Source organism: Microcaecilia unicolor, chromosome 9 (assembly GCF_901765095.1).
Source record: "Microcaecilia unicolor chromosome 9, aMicUni1.1, whole genome shotgun sequence".
Lineage (NCBI taxonomy): Eukaryota > Metazoa > Chordata > Amphibia > Gymnophiona > Siphonopidae > Microcaecilia > Microcaecilia unicolor.
In genome coordinates, this window is record NC_044039.1 from 119,495,888 (window position 1) to 119,516,735 (window position 20,848).

The window sequence follows — 20,848 nt, forward strand, 5'->3', positions numbered from 1 at the left end:
TCCTCCATACTGCTACATAAACAACTACAATTTCAGTTACACAATCAAATAGCAGACAGGGATGTTATTTTCTTATATTATTAGAACTCTGGGGTACCAGGTACTTATTATGGAAAGTGTATGTGCCTAACATATACAGTCATAAGTTCTTTTCTGATCTGATGTCTCAGATTATATAGTGATTGAGGGTAGAAATTTTAACATTACTACATCCACATGATCTGAATTTCACTTTTTACCCTAATGCACAAAGTTTACATTAGATTGGATTACTTACTAATTGATAAGACATCATTTTATAAAGTGGAGGATGTTTTAATTCAGTCCCCAATTCTTTCAGACCATGCTCCAGTATTCCAGGGGCGTAGCTACGGGTGGGCTTGGGTGGGCCCAGGCCCGCCCAAACTCGGTTCAGGCCCACCCAGGCAGCCGGCAGCTGTCCGGTCCTCCTCTGCCTAATTTTGTTTTTAGTGCAGGCTGCAGCCATTGTAGAAGACGCTGGCGCCGCTATGCTGTCGCTCACTCCCTGAGCTCTGCTCCTCCCCCTCATGTGTGACGGCACCGCAGTGCTGCATGGGAGGGGAAAATGTGCCGGCTATCATCGCGGTTGCGATTCCTCCACTCTGCCGGTCTGCCCTGCCTCAGCAGCACTCCCCCGTGGCCCCACAAAAGCACACATGGAGCAGAGCACAATGATTGCGCTCTGAGTCTGCTCCACTATCTACCACCAACACCGAAGCCCCAGGCCAGGTAAAATAAATATATTTTTTTTAATTTTAACATCTGGCCAATAGGAGAGGAGGAGAAAACAAGAGGGAAGGAAGCAACCGATTAGCCAAGCAAGGAGAAAGGAGGAGGAGGAGGAGCCAAGGAGACAGGCCGCGGGGACGCTCAATCCCCAGCGGGACAGGGAGTCAGAATGGAGCATCTGGGGTCGAATCGGGTGCCTAGCTGATGCGAAGCGAACCACTGCGTGGGAGTGCAAAAAAACCCCAAAATGGCTGCGCCACCCGAGGAAGCCAGTAGGGCGCGCTGCGCTGGCTAAGGTGGCATGAAACCCTGCTCCACTCGAGGACTCCACTCGAGGACGTGACATAGCTCTCCTTAGGTTTGATAATGCCTTTTGAAAACCTTGTTTAATAAATCTAGTTTATTTCCGATCAGGAAATGTTTCTCTGGAGCAATTTCTCCTAATCCATAAAGCGAATGCTACATACCTGTAGAAGGTATTCTCCGAGGACAGCAGGCTGATTGTTCTCACTGATGGGTGACGTCCACGGCAGCCCCTCCAATCGGAAACTTCTCTAGCAAAGTCCTTTGCTAGTCCTCGCGCGCACCGCGCATGCGCGGCCGTCTTCCCGCCCGAAACCGGCTCGAGCCGGCCAGTCCAGTATGTAGCAAGACAATACACTTCAAGGGAAGACACAACTCCAACGGGGAGGCGGGCGGGTTTGTGAGAACAATCAGCCTGCTGTCCTCGGAGAATACCTTCTACAGGTATGTAGCATTCGCTTTCTCCGAGGACAAGCAGGCTGCTTGTTCTCACTGATGGGGTATCCCTAGCCCCCAGGCTCACTCAAAACAACAACCATGGTCAATTGGGCCTCGCAACGGCGAGGACATAACTGAGATTGACCTAAAAAATTTACCAACTAACTGAGAGTGTAGCCTGGAACAGAACAAACAGGGCCCTCGGGGGGTGGAGTTGGATCCTAAAGCCCAAACAGGTTCTGAAGAACTGACTGCCCGAACCGACTGTCGCGTCGGGTATCCTGCTGCAGGCAGTAATGAGATGTGAATGTGTGGACAGATGACCACGTCGCAGCTTTGCAAATTTCTTCAATGGAGGCTGACTTCAAGTGGGCTACCGACGCAGCCATGGCTCTAACATTATGAGCCATGACATGACCCTCAAGAGCCAGCCCCGCCTGGGCGTAAGTGAAGGAAATGCAATCTGCTAGCCAATTGGATATGGTGCGTTTCCCTACAGCCACTCCCCTCCTATTGGGATCAAAAGAAACAAACAATTGGGCAGACTGTCTGTGGGGCTGTGTCCGCTCCAGGTAGAAGGCCAATGCTCTCTTGCAGTCCAATGTGTGCAGCTGACGTTCAGCAGGGCAGGAATGAGGACTGGGAAAGAATGTTGGCAAGACAATTGACTGGTTCAGATGGAACTCCGACACGACCTTTGGCAAGAACTTAGGGTGAGTGCGGAGGACTACTCTGTTATGATGAAATTTGGTGTAAGGGGCCTGGGCTACCAGGGCCTGAAGCTCACTGACCCTACGAGCTGAAGTAACTGCCACCAAGAAAATGACCTTCCAGGTCAAGTACTTCAGATGGCATGAATTCAGTGGCTCAAAAGGAGGTTTCATCAGCTGGGTGAGAACGACATTGAGATCCCATGACACTATAGGAGGTTTGATAGGGGGCTTTGACAAAAGCAAACCTCTCATGAAGCGAACAACTAAAGGCTGTCCTGAGATCGGCTTACCTTCCACAAGGTAATGGTATGCACTGATTGCGCTAAGATGAACTCTTACAGAGTTGGTCTTGAGACCAGACTCAGACAAGTGCAGAAGGTATTCAAGCAGGGTCTGTGTAGGACAAGAGCGAGGAGCTAGGGCCTTGCTGTCACACCAGACGGCAAACCTCCTCCATAGAAAGAAGTAACTCCTCTTAGTGGAATCTTTCCTGGAAGCAAGCAAGATGCGGGAGACACCCTCGGACAGACCCAAAGAGGCAAAGTCTACGCTCTCAACATCCAGGCCGTGAGAGCCAGGGACCGGAGGCTGGGATGCAGAAGCGCCCCTTCGTCCTGTGTGATGAGGGTCGGAAAACACTCCAATCTCCACGGTTCTTCGGAGGATAACTCCAGAAGAAGAGGGAACCAGATCTGACGCGGCCAAAAAGGAGCAATCAGAATCATGGTGCCTCGGTCTTGCTTGAGTTTCAACAAAGTCTTCCCCACCAGAGGAATGGGAGGATAAGCATACAGCAGGCCCTCCCCCCAATTCAGGAGGAAGGCATCCGATGCCAGTCTGCCGGGGGCCTGAAGCCTGGAACAGAACTGAGGGACTTTGTGGTTTGCTCGAGATGCGAAGAGATCCACCAAGGGGGTGCCCCATGCTTGGAAGATCTGGCGCACCACCCGAGAGTTGAGCGACCACTCGTGAGGTTGCATAATCCTGCTCAACCTGTCGGCCAGACTGTTGTTTACGCCTGCCAGATATGTGGCTTGGAGCACCATGCCTTGACGGCGAGCCCAGAGCCACATGCTGACGGCTTCCTGACACAGGGGGCGAGATCCGGTGCCCCCCTGCTTGTTGACATAGTACATGGCAACCTGGTTGTCTGTCTGAATTTGGATAATTTGGTGGGACAGCCGATCTCTGAAAGCCTTCAGAGCGTTCCAGATCGCTCGCAACTCCAGAAGATTGATCTGTAGATCGCGTTCCTGGAGGGACCAGCTGCCTTGGGTGTGAAGCCCATTGACATGAGCTCCCCACCCCAGGAGAGACGCATCCGTGGTCAGCACTTTTTGTGGCTGAGGAATTTGGAAAGGACGTCCCAGAGTCAGATTGGACCAAATCGTCCACCAATACAGGGATTCGAGAAAACTCGTGGACAGGTGGATCACGTCTTCTAGATCCCCAGCTGCTTGAAACCACTGGGAAGCTAGGGTCCATTGAGCAGATCTCATGTGAAGGCGGGCCATGGGAGTCACATGAACTGTGGAGGCCATGTGGCCCAGCAATCTCAACATCTGCCGAGCTGTGATCTGCTGGGACGCTCGCACCCACGAGACGAGGGACAACAAGTTGTTGGCTCTCGTCTCTGGGAGATAGGCGCGAGCCGTCCGAGAATCCAGCAGAGCTCCTATGAATTCGAGTCTCTGCACTGGGAGAAGATGGGACTTTGGGTAATTTATCACAAACCCCAGTAGCTCCAGAAGGCGAATAGTCATCTGCATGGACTGCAGGGCTCCTGCCTCGGACGTGTTCTTCACCAGCCAATCGTCGAGATATGGGAACACGTGCACCCCCAGTCTGCGAAGTGCCGCTGCTACTACAGCCAGGCACTTTGTGAACACCCTGGGCGCAGAGGCGAGCCCAAAGGGTAGCACACAGTACTGGAAGTGACGTGTGCCCAGCTGAAATCGCAGATACTGTCTGTGAGCTGGCAGTATCGGGATGTGTGTGTAGGCATCCTTCAAGTCCAGAGAGCATAGCCAATCGTTTTCCTGAATCATGGGAAGTAGGGTGCCCAGGGAAAGCATCCTGAACTTTTCTTTTATGAGATATTTGTTCAGGGCCCTTAGGTCTAGGATGGGACGCATCCCCCCTGTTTTCTTTTCCACAAGGAAGTACCTGGAATAGAACCCCAGCCCTTCTTGCCCGGATGGCACGGGCTCGACCGCATTGGCGCTGAGAAGGGCGGAGAGTTCCTCTGCAAGTACCTGCTTGTGCTGGAAGCTGTAGGACTGAGCTCCCGGTGGACAATTTGGAGGTTTTGAGGCCAAATTGAGGGTGTATCCTTGCCGGACTATTTGCAGAACCCACTGATCGGAGGTTATGAGAGGCCACCTTTGGTGAAAAGCTTTCAACCTCCCCCCGACCGGCAGGTCGCCCAGCACTGACACTTGGATGTCGGCTATGCTCTGCTGGAGCCAGTCAAAAGCTCGCCCCTTGCTTTTGCTGGGGAGCCGCGGGGCCTTGCTGAGGCGCACGCTGCTGACGAGAGCGAGTGCGCTGGGGCTTAGCCTGGGCCGCAGGCTGTCGAGAAGGGGGATTGTACCTACGCTTACCAGAAGAGTAGGGAACAGTCCTCCTTCCCCAAAAAAATCTTCTACCTGTAGAGGTAGAGGCTGAAGGCTGCCGGCGGGAGAACTTGTCAAATGCGGTGTCCCGCTGGTGGAGATGCTCTACCACCTGCTCGACCTTCTCTCCAAAAATATTGTCCGCACGGCAAGGCGAGTCCGCAATCCGCTGCTGGAGTCTATTCTCCAGGTCGGAGGCACGCAGCCATGAGAGCCTGCGCATCACCACACCTTGAGCAGCGGCCCTGGACGCAACATCAAAGGTGTCATACACCCCTCTGGCCAGGAATTTTCTGCACGCCTTCAGCTGCCTGACCACCTCCTGAAAAGGCTTGGCTTGCTCAGGGGGAAGAGCATCAACCAAGCCCGCCAACTGCCGCACATTGTTCCGCATGTGTATGCTCGTGTAGAGCTGGTAAGACTGGATTTTGGCCACGAGCATAGAAGAATGGTAGGCCTTCCTCCCAAAGGAGTCTAAGGTTCTACAGTCTTTGCCCGGGGGCGCCGAAGCATGCTCCCTAGAACTCTTAGCCTTCTTTAGGGCCAAATCCACAACTCCAGAGTTATGAGGCAACTGGGTGCGCATCAGCTCTGGGTCCCCATGGATCCGGTACTGGGACTCAATCTTCTTGGGAATGTGGGGATTACTTAGTGGCTTGGTCCAGTTCGCAAGCAATGTCTTTTTTAGGACATGGTGCAAGGGAACAGTGGACGCTTCCTTAGGTGGAGAAGGATAGTCCAGGAGCTCAAACATTTCAGCCCTGGGCTCGTCCTCCACAACCACCGGGAAGGGGATGGCCGTAGACATCTCCCGGACAAAGGAAGCAAAAGACAGACTCTCAGGAGGAGAAAGCTGTCTTTCAGGAGAGGGAGTGGGATCAGAAGGAAGACCCTCAGACTCCTCGTCAGAGAAATATCTGGGGTCTTCCTCTTCCTCCCACGAGGCCTCACCCTCGGTGTCAGACACAAGTTCACGAACCTGTGTCTGCAACCTCGCCCGGCTCGACTCGGTGGAGCCACGTCCACGATGGGGGCGTCGAGAGGTAGACTCCCTGGCCCGCATCGGCGAAGCTCCCTCCGCCGACGTAGTCGGGGAGCCCTCCTGGGAGGTGGCCGCAGTCGGCACCGCACGCGGTACCGACGTCGGAGACCTCACCCCGGGCGATGGGCCAGCCGGCGCCACGCTCGACGGTACCGGAGGCGCAAGCACCGCCGGTACCGGAGGGGTAGGGCGCAACAGCTCTCCCAGAATCTCTGGGAGAATGGCCCGGAGGCTCTCGTTCAGAGCGGCTGCAGAGAAAGGCAAAGAGGTCGATGCAGGCGTCGACGTCAGAACCTGTTCCGGGCAAGGAGGCTGTTCCGGGCTGTCCAGAGTGGAGCGCATCGACACCTCCTGAACAGAGGGTGAGCGGTCCTCTCGGTGCCGATGCCTGCTGGGTGCCGACTCCCTCGGCGACCCAGAGCTCTCGGTGCCGACGCGGGGAGGCGACCGGTGTCGATGCTTCTTCGACTTCTTCCGAAGCATGTCACCGGAGCTCCCCGGCACCGACGAGGAGGACGTAGAATCCAGCCGTCGCTTCCTCGGGGCCGAGGCCGAAGGAGGTCGGTCTCGGGGGGGCTGTACCGCAGGAGCCCTCAGGGCAGGAGGAGACCAACCCGAAGGCTCACCGCCACCAGCAGGGGAATGGACAGCCCTCACCTGCACTCCTGACGATGCACCACCGTCCGACGACATCAGCAGACGAGGTCCCGGTACCACCGACGTCGATGCAGTCGCCCGATACCTTGGCGCCGATGCAGAGGCCAGATGCCTCGATGCACTCGATGCAGTGGCGGCCGAGGAAGATGGTCTGGACGCTGACGACGTCGATGCACTCGAAGATCCCGGTGCCGATGCCGACGAAGAGCCCGAGAACAAAACGTTCCACTGGGCCAATCTCGCTACCTGAGTCCGCCTTTGCAAAAGGGAACACAGACTACAGGCCTGAGGGCGGTGCTGGGCCCCCAGACACTGAAGACACGACGCGTGCCTGTCAGTGAGCGAGATTACCCGGGCGCACTGGGTGCACTTCTTGAAGCCGCTGGAAGGCTTCGATGTCATGGGCGGAAAAATCACGCCGGCGAAATCGAAATCCGAAATGACGGAAAAAGCACCAAAAACTTTGAGGGAGAAAAATCTCGACCGAGGCCGAAAAGAGGCCTACCCCGACAACGAAAGAAAACTTACCGGGGCAAAGACTGAAAAATACGGGAAGGGGCAAAAGAAACCCGAGGGGGTTTTCGGAGCACTTCCCGAGCAAAATCTAACACTTTTCCGAAGAAAAACACGTCAATAAAAGAACGGACGCGCGAGGTCGACTCTCCGGGGCTAGACACGGCGAAAAACACAACCGTACCGAGTGCGGACGAAAGAAGACTGGCCGGCTCGAGCCGGTTTCGGGCGGGAAGACGGCCGCGCATGCGCGGTGCGCGCGGGCGCGCGAGGACTAGCAAAGGACTTTGCTAGAGAAGTTTCCGATTGGAGGGGCTGCCGTGGACGTCACCCATCAGTGAGAACAAGCAGCCTGCTTGTCCTCGGAGAAACACTGTTCTACTGGAATGACCACTATTTAGACTTTTGGATAGCTATTAGAAGTGGAATTAAAAATATGTTGCTGTATTCTTACTCATAGCACAAAATAGAGGCAAACAGTACAGCAGAAAATGAGAATAAAAATGTAGGACTAGCACCAAAATTTGCAGGATTGTGGAAAAAACAACTATTATTTTTATTTTAAAATGTCAATAAAAGATAAAAGCAAAAGGCATTGAAGGCATCTAGTGTATTCATAGGAGACTTTTGTACATCCCTAGCAGCCTGATATATTTTGACATACAGTGCATAGGGGTGCAATTTATAATAATACCAAACAGCCCAAGTCCACAGCAAAGGGGGCAACGATACAGGGAAACACAGTGTTGGAAACAGGATGCTGGGCTCGATGGACCTTTGGTCTTTCCCAGTATGGCAATACTTATGTACTTATCGTGTACAGTGTAATGGTGGGTGGGGGTGTGCTCTTCACTGCCTAGGTAAAAAAAAGGCATATTTAATAATTTTAATATACCTTTTTTCACTAGGCAGTGAAGAGCCCACCCCCACCCAGAAGCCCACCAACAATAAATTTGTTATAAAGCTCAGGTTACAATCTAAAAAAGGTTGCATATTTTTCATGTTGATGAGTTTTGGGGGTTGTTCTCTGCAATGCCCGGGTTACAAATTTTTTAAAAAATGTTTTAAATTTAATATAGGCAGGTTTCTGGGTGGAGGTGGGCTCTGCAGTGCCCAGGACATAAAAAAAAGTATTATATTTAATGCTGGTGTCCTTCATGGTTGGGGGAAGAGATCCCAGACTGTGGGAGGATGGGTAGGGGGTAGGACAAGGCTGATGCTAGGCTAAAGGGCAGAGTGGAGGGGTAGGGCTTATCTATGGGATGAATGATTGGGAAGGGCTGATACCGTGCTACAGGGAAAAATGGGGAAGAGGGTAAGATAGAGAAAGGAAGGGCTGATGCTGGGCTATGGAGATGGATGGTGGGGTAGGGAAGGGAAAAGCCGATGTCAGGCTAAAGGGCAGGGTGTGATAAATAAGAGGCTGTCCTAGCATTACTCCAGGAAAAAAAATGAATGATCCCAGGTTCCAATCTAACTTATGTTTAATGTGGGATAAAATGCCATAAATAAGTAAATAAATATAAACTTTTAATGTTGAGAACCTGATTCTCAAAGTGGACATATTCCAAACACTATAATGAAAATATAATTATTTTTTTCTACCTTTGTTGTCTGGTGACTTTGTTTTTCTGATCATGCTGGTTCAGTATCCAATTCTGCTGCTATCTGTCCTCTTAACTCCGTTTCCAGGGCTTCCTTTCCATTTATTTCTTTACTTTCCGCCTTTCTTCTTCATTTCTTGCCCTACATCCGTAAGTAAAAGCTGGGTCCTCCGCAGACTTGACTGTCCAGTGGATCCAGCTTCTGCCTATTTTCTGCATCTATGTGCAGTGTTTCTCTTCTCTTCCTTTTCCCTCATCTCATCTCCTTCCTCACTCTTCCCTCCCCTCCATCCATGTCCAGCATTTCTTCTCTCCCTTCCCTCTCCTCCATCCACCCATATCCAGCAATCCTCTTCAATCTTTCTGTGGTGCAAGTCCATGTCTAAGGTGTTGCAAACTATAATGTTTTGGTCATTATAATGAAATATTAGTTTAGGTGAGTTTCTGATATCCAAGCATTATTTTGTTGTATTTGTGGTTCTTAGTCCCCACTACTCTAACAAATAGATCTCTCTCCTTAACCCCTTCTAAGTGAATGGATTGTGTGAGTAAATGTATATACAAAATAATAATTATAATAACAATAACAATAATAATAATAATAATAAAAATCCTCTTACATCTCAATGAGAAGACCTTGAAGGAATGAAGCTTTTATCTGATTCTAATACATCTTTCTTCTTTCACTAGGCAGAAAAAGTGGAGCAATCTATTATCCATAAGTAAAAAAGGAAGAGTAGAATCACCTCAATATTCCCCTTAAATGGGCTAAAAACTGTTCTCTGTGGCTTAATATTCAGCAGCACAGCAGTGCCCTACCCCCAGTGCTACAGTCCTTTGACCTGATCTGGCATCGCAGATCCAGGCAGCCTCGCCTCCTGCCAGCCCCAGAAGTTTTCCCTCTGCATCATCCCACCTATATGGGGACAGAAAGTTGTGCAGAGCGAAGACTTCAGGTGCTGGCAGGAGGCGAGGTTACCTTGATATGCAACACTGGTTTTATCTGTCCTAACTGAACCCACACCCTCCGCTAAGCACTCTAGGGCTAGGTTCTTAAGATGACTCTGTGAGGGAGTGTGTTTAAGGTGGACCAGCAATTTCCTTTACACTCCATTACAGATGGGCTAAAATGTCTGTCACAGAGACTGAAGGTTCCCTGAACTTATTTTTTTCTATGAAAATTATTAAGATGCCTCCCTAATGAGAATTGTGAGTTTGTACCAGTGCCTGGTTAAGAGTGCTGCTGAGCTCTAATGGGCTCGGGTGCTACTGAAAAGAAGAAGGGAGATGCCACACTTCATGGCCAGCTATGCCGTAAACTTGGAGAGTTGTTGCCCCTTCAGCCCAGCCTAACTGAGGGAAATAAGTGTCTTTGAAATGCACATCAGGGAAGATCTAGAGTTTTTTTTCTGTTCCAATTGGCAAAGCAAGTGTATAGCTATAAGTCTCGAAATCATCTATTTTCGTAGGCATGCATGCATTCTATTAAAGTACCTTGGATGTCCAGCCTGATCTGTGAAGGTTTGAACCCAAATACATCCCAGACAGACAGGAAGACTTGAGGATTTTTGTGATAGTTTGGCTTGGGGCAGAAGAAAGCTCAGAGGACTGCAGCGTCGGGCACAGGGAGAAAAGGGAAATAGATGTCAGACCATGAAGGGAAGAGACGAAACAGAGTTACTGGAGTACCTTGCCTCTTGCAGCCTCTTGCCCGCCCCGTTGCCTTCTCCGTTTAATTTTTTTAAGCAGTTAACATGTCAGCAGAAACAGGCTGCTTCAGCCAATCCCAGGGACCTTCCTTCAGCCCTCAGAGGCGGAACACGCTGAAGGAAGGCCCCTGGGATTGGCTGAAGCAGCCTGTTCCTGCTGATGTGTTTTTTTTTAAAGCAGTGTTAAGCATGGGTTCGCGCGACGCTAAGAAGAGAGGGTTGGGGCCGGGTGGGGGAGGAGGAGAAACGAGAAGTGCCGCGTGTGACAAGATGCTCAAAAAAGCCACAGGGGACATACCCGTCGACACTGCCAGGTGGGGACCAAAGCCCAAATTTTGAGAGCCGGTTGTTAAAGTAGCTACTTTAACAACCGGCTCCCAAAATTCTGAAAAAAATAACAACCAGCTCTCGCGAGCCGGTGAGAGCCGGCTCCAGCACACCACTGGCCTGATGCCAGTCCACAGGACAATTGATAATGTTTGGTCCTCTATTCTGTAATTGATGAGAGTTGGTATGTGCTCTGCATGTGACCAAGGTGAGAGATTCTGCTGGCTTGTAGTTTGTGTCGGGTTGTACGAGTCTGACTTGTCTGACTTTTCCAATGGGAAGTGTATTGCTGTTATGTATATGCACTGCTGCATTTATAAAAGTACTGTTATTGGTATTCGTGTTCAGAATTGGTGTTGAGATTTGCAACATAGGCTCTAAGAAGTTTCTTTGCAGGATTTAGTGTTACTTCACAAAGTACCTGGCAGTTAAGGGATTTTGTATTGCTATTATTGAGGTGCTACCAGAATTTGAATACATCTTTCCTGTGTTTTTATATTGCAAGATCATGTCATGTGTTGAGAGGTTTGCCACTGTAGTAGACTTATGTCTGGTCAATTTTAAGATATGGGAAAATGTAATTATATTTAAAAATATTGGTTTTTCTGTTATATATGTGGTATACGCTGATGCAGCTGTTAGGCAGACTACTTAGAAATCCATCGTCAAGTGCATTCTAAGGCCTTATTTTGTAGTATCCCAAGAAACACTATTCATACCTATATACATAGTGCCCACCCATATTAACTCTGGGCCCACCCAAAGTGTCAAGTCTGGCTACGCCACTGAGTATTACTACCACTGAACTTAAAGTTAATTTTGTGTGGAAATTAGCCTCCCACCTCTATCGTGATCAGGATTTCCATAACATTTCACAGAGCAATGGGTGAATTATATAACACACAATGATTTGGGGATGTTTCCTCTACGACACTCTGGGAGGCAGGAAAATTGGTGCTAAGGGGAGAGATTAGACTAAGTGGTGAGAAAATGGAAAGCTACTGAAAAAGAACTATTGGGACTTTCTCAAGAGCTGCACCAGCTTCAGCATCAGCATATTTCTAGGATGGAGGAGAAAGCTGGGAAAAGATTGGCTGAGGTGTGGAGAAAAATAGATTGTGACCTCATTAAAGGATGAAAAGGGGTGAGATATACAGATGAGGACAAAATCATAGAACAATTTGTTCAGTATTACAAGGCTCTGTATGCACAACATACCCAGGATGAGGCTTCCCATCCCGCAATTTATACTGGAGCAGATCCAATGGCTGAGTACTCCAATATCTCAGTAGGAAGTTCTGTCAGGGATAAAGAGATTTAAGTTGATCAAAGCCCCAGGCCCAGATGGTTTTGGGAAGTTTTATAAAATTTTTGCAAGATCTTGTACTTAAACTACTGTCTTCCATGCATAATGAAATCTGTCAGGAGAGAGCAGTTCATCTAACTTTGCACATGTGATTCTATTGCCAAGGATCCTGAACAAGTGGGTGCTTACCATCCGATCTCATTGTTAAATCAAGCCCAAAAGTTACTTGGCAGTTATACTGGCCAGACATGTTAACAGATATCTCTCCTATATAATCCATCTGGATGCTATGTGTCTATGAACCTCCTTAAAGTGCTGGTACCTATTCATGACAACAGAAGTAAAAGGAAATACCTCAGCAATAATGGGTCTGGACATGGAGAAACCTTATGATAGCATCTCATGGAAGTATCTTTTTTGGATTTTAGAGACATACAATTTTTTTTTTTTTGGGGGGTGGGGGGGCAATTCATCAGTTGGATCCAAGTGCTTTATCAGAGACCTCAGAGGTATGGCTCCTGGAGAATGGGTGCTCCATTCAGCCTAGAAGGGGGGACAACATAGGGTTGCCCACTGTCTCCCTTGTTCTTATTAGCCATAGCATCACTAGTGCTGAAAATCCGACAAGAGACACTTAAGGGACTAAAGATTGGGGGAGAGAATGAGGCTTATTTTCAAAGCACTTAGCCTCCCAAAGTTCCATAGAAACATATGGAACTTAGCCTCCCAAAGTGCTTTGAAAATATGCCTCAATGTCACATTAGCTTCTTTGCTGATGACATATTGTTGTATTTAGATCAAATGCCCAAATATTTGAGTATTGCATTACAAATTATTAGAACGATTGGTCGTATTTCAGGCCTGTGGGTCAACTGTGCTAAATCTGAACCCACAAAAAAACCTATGTTGTACTTGGGAATCTTTTTGAGCACCAATCCTAGAGTGATATATCAAACTGTCACGTTCCTGGAACATCAGACGTGGAGGCAGAGGCTAGCATACAATTCTCTCTTCAGTTCCAGTTTAATGTGCCTACACTTTGGGCACGCCTACTCTGACGCCAGACGCCTTCAGTTTAAAACTAGGAGTTTTCTAGAACACGGGCCTTTTGGGGGTCATTGGGCCTCCATGTGTCACAAATGTGGTCCTGTCGGTGGCGCCCATTCCCTGAACAACTCTTTGACATATTCAGGATGCAGAGACCAGCTCCAGTGGGATATAAAGCATTTTGAAAAAATCCATCTTGATGGCAAAATGAACCATCCTTCAGTTGTGGCTGGATGTGGAGGGACCAAGTGTGGCACACTGGAGGTCAGCCATGATTCATTGCTGCTATTAGATTGTAAGCTCTTTGAGCAGGGACTGTCTTTCTTCTATGTTTGTGCAGCACTGCGTATGCCTTGTAGCGCTATAGAAATGCTAAATAGTAGTAGTAGTAGTTGCTCACTGGAAAAGAAAGGGATCATAGACCTAGCCTCAAAGAAAGGCGACACGTTTTGCAAAACCTGGTCCCCGTTCTGGGCCACTCTCACTTCAGTCGCAAGAAGCAAGATTTTGAACTGTTAAAGGGGTAGGGGTTGGGGGGGAGCAGAGGGAGAGAAGAGGTAATGGGGGGGGGGGAAGGGGGGAGAAAATGAGGAACACTTTATGGAAACTAACTGTACTGTGTTTGAGTTTCACTGGTTTGTAACTGGTTTGCAGTATGTGTTTTGGATTCTAATAAAAAGATTTATATATATATATATATATAAAAACTACGAGTTTTCCTCCTCTCTTTGCCTCAGATACTTTTTCCTGGTATCTGGTGCGTTCCTGCTGTGACTACTGCTGATTTAATTGGTTTTGACTCTGTGCCTGGACCTGACTTCTGCCTACCCTGACTCTATGCCTGGACCAGACTCCTGCTGGACTGCTGCCTGCCCTGACCTCTCCTGATTGCTGCTGTAGCTGTCATCCCCTGAATCCTACTCTCGTCCCAACTCCAAGTCCTGCTGGCCACCTGAACCCAGGGGTTCAACCGCTGGGGAACGGTGGTCGCTGCAGGTGAAGCGTTGAGAATTCTGACTGTTGATCAGATCAGCACAAGGGCTCACCCCATTCTTGAATATCGTGACAGAATCGTGACACAAACTAATATACTTAATAAAACATCAAAAATCAAAATCTGTACCAAAAATGGCAAGACCTCCCACTGTCATTATTGTGCACAATAGCTCTGGTAAAATTGGTAATGATTCCCAAGCTACTGTAACCATTACAGACAATTCCTGTTTGGATGCAATACAAAGATGTAATTAGGCTATGATCGATCAATACTAAATTTATTTGGAGCAGGGCTGGTTTTAGACATGCTGGTGCCCAGAGCAGAAATTGAGGGGGCCTCTCCCCCAATCTCCCTACCCAACATTACTACTACACATAAAACAACTTCACACACAAAACACAAACAGACCTTCACCAAATGCAGAACAAGGGATTAGAAATATGAACACCAAAATTGAACTATGAACCCAAAGAAGTTAAACTTAGCAAGGACTAAAACACTGAAGAAATAAAAACAGAAATACACTTCCTTTTGTATTTAATACAATCAATGGCATAGCCACAGAGGGACTGGGTCTCCCCACTTTGGGCTCAGACCCTCCAAAATTAGCCATTACCCTTGCTGTGGCTGGCAGAGATCTCCAAGCTGTGCCAGCTGAAAACTACCTCCACTGGTCCGACAGCCAGAGACCTCCAAGTTCTGCAGTTGGTGGCTGTGTCCTCAAGCTGCTGCCACCACTGCTGGGTCCCCCCGCCCCCAATGCATGCTCAGTTTTCACACATGCAGAAAAATCAAGCATTCACAGGGATGGGTCAGCAGCTTGGGGACACTACCGCTGGCTGCAAAGCTTGGAGAGGGCTGTCAGTGCGGCAAAGGAAGAGGAAGTCTTCATCTGGAGGGGACCAGAGATCCCCGTCAACTCAGATATTAATATTTTGCATTCAGGCGGTGGGTAAGGGGAACAGAGAAAATTTGGTGCCCACCCACTTTTGGATTCAGACCTGCTCCCCTCTCCCTCCCCCAACCATCTGGCTATGCCACTGAACACAATGCAAAGACATCTGTGATACACATATCTCAAAGTTAACATATTCAAGTTAATAAATTCGAAATAAAACACTTTTTTCCTACCTTTGTTGTCTGGACATTTTATTTTCCCATCACGTTGGTCCCAATTCCTCTGTTTGTTTTCTGCTAATTCTCTTTCCAGCAGCTGTTGTCCATTTGTCTTTTCTTCTCTCTCCTGTCTTGTCCTATTCCTTCACTACACCTCTCTGACATATTGATCCTTCCCTTATAGCTATTTCCTCTCTTTTTTCTTTTCTGCCTCTCTATCCACTCAACTTTCATCTTCTTTCATACCTTTCTCCTTCTATTAACTTTTCAGCTACCTATTAACTTTTCATATTCCTCTCTCATTCCCTAGCTGTCCCATTTGTCATCTCACTCCTTGCCCAGCCTGCTATTCCATTCTATCTTTTATCTATCCTTCATTACTACCTCTGTATTCATCATCCTCTCCTCTCACTCATTATCTTGCCACCCCTTCTTGGCCTCTCCCACATGGTTCTGTTATTTCTACTGTTTCCCCTCCCTCCATTCTCATAGCTCAGTATTGACTCTCCCTCCCCACTCCCATGGCCTGATATCTCCCTGTCCCTTTTCCTCCATCCACCCCAATCATCTTCCTGTCCCATCTCTCTTCCCTCCTGCTGCCCCTCACATGGACCATCATCTCTCCTCCTCTCTCTCCCCTCCATGGTCCAACATTGCTCCCTCTTTCCTGCTGGTTGTTACCTCTCTCCACTCCATCCCACGAGCCATCATTTCTCCCTCTCCTTCCTTTCCCCTCACCCTCCTGTTTTTATTCACAGGTTGCCAGTGCAGCAGAAGTTCTGATATGCTGCCTGCTTCTGCCCCACCACAGTTTTCCTGCCATGTTCCTCCCAGGCTGAAACAGGAAGTTGCATCAGAAGGGGGGGGGGGGGATGGAATGCGACAGAGGAACAGTGCAGGGGCTGATGCAGGCAGCGTATCAGAATCGCTGCCATGCTGGTGACCTCCTGTGAACAAGAACTGCGATTTAAGTTAGACAAGGAAGGTGAGGGGAAGGAAAGGAGACCTTAAATGGGGTGGAGATATGAGGAAGAAATAATGGTTTGCGGGGCCCCTTGGGCTGTTTGCACTCCTCTCCAACGCTAGCCCTGATTTGGAGAGCTAGAGCACTGAGGATCAGCTTTAAAAAACTGACTGAAGAAATCAGAGGAAGGTTTGGGAGTTCCCAATATTGGAGTATATAATGTAGTAGTGCTCCTAAGGTGGATACATGAAAGTTGCACAGGAAGGGAAAAGTTTTCCTCTATGGAAGGGATGGAGGCCTAGAGCTCCACATTTAAAATTTTAAATTGTTTATACCAATAAGAGAAGCATAAGGAGCTCCCACATGAACTAAAATTTCTGCATCGCTTCTGTTAAGCATGGAAGTGGTGACAGGGCCGAAGCCTGGAGGAGTCTCCTTTCCTGGCCATGAAAGGGAATGCTGACTTCCATCCAGGAATGGGACACACACAGTTTCGAAATTGGGCACAGAATGGCTATAAGTTTCTGGTACACAGAGGCAGAACATCAAAGGCGGCCCCTGTCCTTTTCCCAGATAAGAACTAAGTGGGATATTCCAAATTCACATTTGAAGGTCAGACATTACAGGATGTTGTTACACAAGCATTGCTTTTGACACCTGGAGTTATGCAAAACTGGATTTGCAATTTTCCAAAATCAAACCACCAGCATAATAAATTCTCTACATGGTATATGATTAGATCAGATATGGATGTGGGAAATGTAGAAAAACTCGAAAAGCAATGGGGCCATGATCTAGGTATATCATATACCAGTAGTTTTTAGAGCTCTTTGACACGTTATTTCTGATGACTAAATTTACAGATATGCAGGAGACTCAATACAAGCTTTTACATAGGGCATTCATTACCAGAGCCCAAGGAAAAAGAATTGGCCTGTGGGAAGAGGGGATGTGCATTAAATGTAAACACGCCGGGGGCACGTACATTCACTCCTTTTTAGAATGCACCATCTTAACACTTTGGAACCAGGTGCTGGACATCGTTGAACAGGTATTAAACAGGAAGCTGGGATGGGATTATGGTACACTTCTCTTAGAAGATCAACATACTCTTATGTAACAACACATCCCATTGCCAAGCAGACAATTCAAATATAATGCTTTATTACTAGTGCTTTACCATAATTATACACTAGCTAAGAAATCAATACTATCTGCCTGGACCTCAGAGGAGGGGGAAAGCAATTCAAGACTGGGTGCATCACATAAAGGATATAACTTACATTTTAGATAGCAACTTATAAAGGATCAAGACGAGGGTCACGTGATGCACTGAGAGAGCAAGACGCGTGTCTCTGCTCTCCGAGGCCCCAACACCCGATATCGCCAAAAAACCTCAGTAAAACCGCCTGTCTGCAAGAACGCGACCCATTACTTACTCAGTGAAGTGTCCATGGACAGATTCATCGAAACCCCGTCGAAAACGATGCCGGTAAGAGGCTCCAAAAAAGAAAAAGAAAAACCGCGGGGGGCGGAAGCCAATGAGGAGCGGGCCGCACAGTGGAACGGGCAGGCCTTCACGGTGGAACAACTGTCGCAGCTGACGGAGGTGGTGACGGAGGCAGTGACAAAGGCCTTGGAACCGCGGCTAGAAAAGATTTCTACACAAATCGCTGATTTTGAGTCTCGTCTGGCAGACACGATCCATCGGACAGGGGAGCTCGAGCAGCGGATGTCCGACCTCGAGGATGAGAATACCCCGGCACAGCAGAACATGAAAAAACTTCAAGCCACCATGGAGGCCCTGAACAATAAAGTGGACGACCTCGAGAACCGGGCCAGATGCAGCAATTTGCGCATTCTGGGCATACCGGAGTCGGTGAGTGACGGGGCGCTAGCAACAGTGGTGGAGAAATGGCTGGCCTCAGAATTCGCCCTCTCTGATCATGCAGAGGCGCTGTGTTTGGAGAGAGTCCATCGGGTAGGCCAGATCCAAGATGGCCGCCAGGCTCCGCGTGCGGTAATACTGAAAGTGCATAACTATCTGCACAAGATGGAAATCTTGAGGGGCTATCGCCTCAAAAGAGATATCAAATATGACGGCCACCTGGTACACATTTTCCAGGACTTTTCAGTGTCTCTGCAGGAGTGCAGAAGGAAATTTACTCCGCTGTGCCAGCGCCTACATGTTCTACAGATCAAGTTTATGCTTATCTATCCAGCAGTGCTTAAGATCTCTCAGGATGGCAAGTGGAGATCATTTGATACGGAGTCCGCTGCAAACGAGTACATAACAAGCTTGGAACAAAAGAAGATGGAGAAGCCCGGACAACATTTGGGAGAATGAGAGGTGCTGCCAGAGGCAAGATTGTTGGTGGTAAAGTAGTACTGTTATGGGTGACCACTGGGGACTAATTACAGAGGTTTATAAAGACACTTCTAGTAGGACAGGGTGGGGGGGCCTCGAGCATGGTAGGGGCTCTCATAATTTTCTGCCTACGGAATGTTGCGGTTTAGGGGACTAAGATTAAGAGTGGGGAAGGGGGGGGGGGAGGTCAGGGGGGACAGCAGGGAAGGGCGGGATGTAGGAGAGGGGATGAGTGTCAGGTTTTTATAGAACATAGGACAAGGAAATTTTCACACGAGCGTAGTCGGAGGGGAAGTGTGCAGTGGGGGAGAGACATCTTTGGGTATGGCTGGGAGCCCCGGGGGTGGCAGCAAATGGGGAATCTGTTATTCAGAACGTGCAAGTTGTCCCAGTAGTCTGATAGGCAAGGTGCGACTTGTCTCCTGGAACGTCTGTGGTATATCATCTCCGGTTAAGAGAACAAAGATATTAGCTGCTCTGAAGCGTCACGGCGTGGGAATAGCGTGTCTTCAGGAGACCAGACTGTCCCAAGAAGAGCACGAGAAACTAAAGAGGGGATGGGTTGGAGAGGTGTATTGCTCAGCGGCGGCAGGCAGATGGGTGGGGGGGGGGGGGGGGGGACCGCAATCTTGATCCATAAATCCCTTATGTGCAAGGCCAAATTGGCTTTTAAAGATGGGGAAGGAAGATTCTTAGGGTTCAGCTTAATTTGCAAGGGAAAGAGATGCTTTTGGTATCGGTCTACGGCCCTAATACACATTCCGCTAAATTTTATGCCCAGCTTCTGGCACGCTGCCAGGAATATTCGGCCCTCCCCTTGGTTTTAGCTGGGGATATGAACCAGGTGATAGACCCAGAATTAGACAGATCTCGGACACAACAGTCTGGGACGGAGCCTGATATATCCCTCCTGGGATCGTTTTGTCAGAAGTTGGGACTCTTGGACCCGTGGAGGATACTCCATGGAGAGGAGAGGGATTTTACCCACGTGTCCAGGGCTCATTGCACACAGTCCCGCTTAGATTACATTTTTACATCACAAGAATGGTTTCAGGGGGTGCTAGAAGCTACAATAGGCCCAGAGGAGATCTCTGATCACTCTCTTATCTGGGTGGACGTAGAGACGCCTGCATATTTTCACCAATCACGAGGATGGCGGTTCCCCTCATATCTGTTCTCTTCGACAGAGTTTAAAGTTTATTTGCAGAAAAAATGGGAGGAGTTCTATGCACACAACCAAGAACACGCAGAGGATCCCATTTTATTTTGGTCCACGGCAAAAGCCGTTTTAAGGGGTGAGATCATAGCATACGTTAGCAAAAGGAATAGGCAAATAACGCAAGGAATAATAGAATTAGAGAGAAAGCTGAAAGCCGCAAAAAGGCAATACAGTAAGCGACCATCTCAGATTCAATATGAGCTTCTCATGGCCACACGAACAGCTCTTAATAGTCTAATACACGAGCGCACATCCCGTTCCCTTTTATATAGAAAATATAGATTATATAGACACGGAGACAAAGCAGGAGGGCTGCTAGCTAGGCTGATAAAAGGCACTCGTAATCCTCATTTTATTCCAGCCATTCGAAAAAACACAGGGGAGGTGACCACAAATCTTCAAGAAATATCACAGATCTTTCACTCTCACTTTGCTGCCCTCTATGCAGGAGAAAGGGAGGGGCCGGAGTTACGGGACACCATCAGGACATATTTGAATAAAGTGAACGTGGGTTCAGTCCCGTTAGATCGTAGGGCTTCCTTGGATAAACCGATTGGGGCTAAGGAACTCCAAAAAGCCGTTGGTGCACTCAAGCTTCACTCGGCACCGGGACCTGACGGCCTTACGGGGGAATTTTACAAATTGTTGAGCCCACAGATACTGGGGCCCTTAACAGACTACCTCAATACTGTGGTAGAGACAGGGCAATTTCCACCGCATGCAAATACGGCCCTTATAAGCTTGCTCCCAAAGAAGGAGAGGGACTTGCTGGTTCCTGCCTCATACAGACCTATCCCCTTGATAAACGTGGAGATCAAGCTCCTCTCCCGGATTTTGGCAGACCGGCTGGCGCCTCTCTTACCGGGGCTGGTGAAGGGGGAGCAAACTGGCTTTGTGAGGGGGCGTCAGTCGGTCACAATGTTCGTAAGCTCCTCCTGGCCATGCTTTTGCAGCCTGGTGAGGCTTCCCAGCGGCTGGTGGTGAGTCTCGACGCTGAGCGCGCTTTTGATAGAGTTTTGTGGCCCTTTTGTTTGAAACCCTGAGCTGGATAGGTCTAGGGGGGTGGCTTTTGCAGGCCATAGAGACATTGTATTCGGGGTCGCATGCCATGCTTCTCGTTAATGGAATTAAGACAGAGGAGTTTGACATCATGAAAGGAA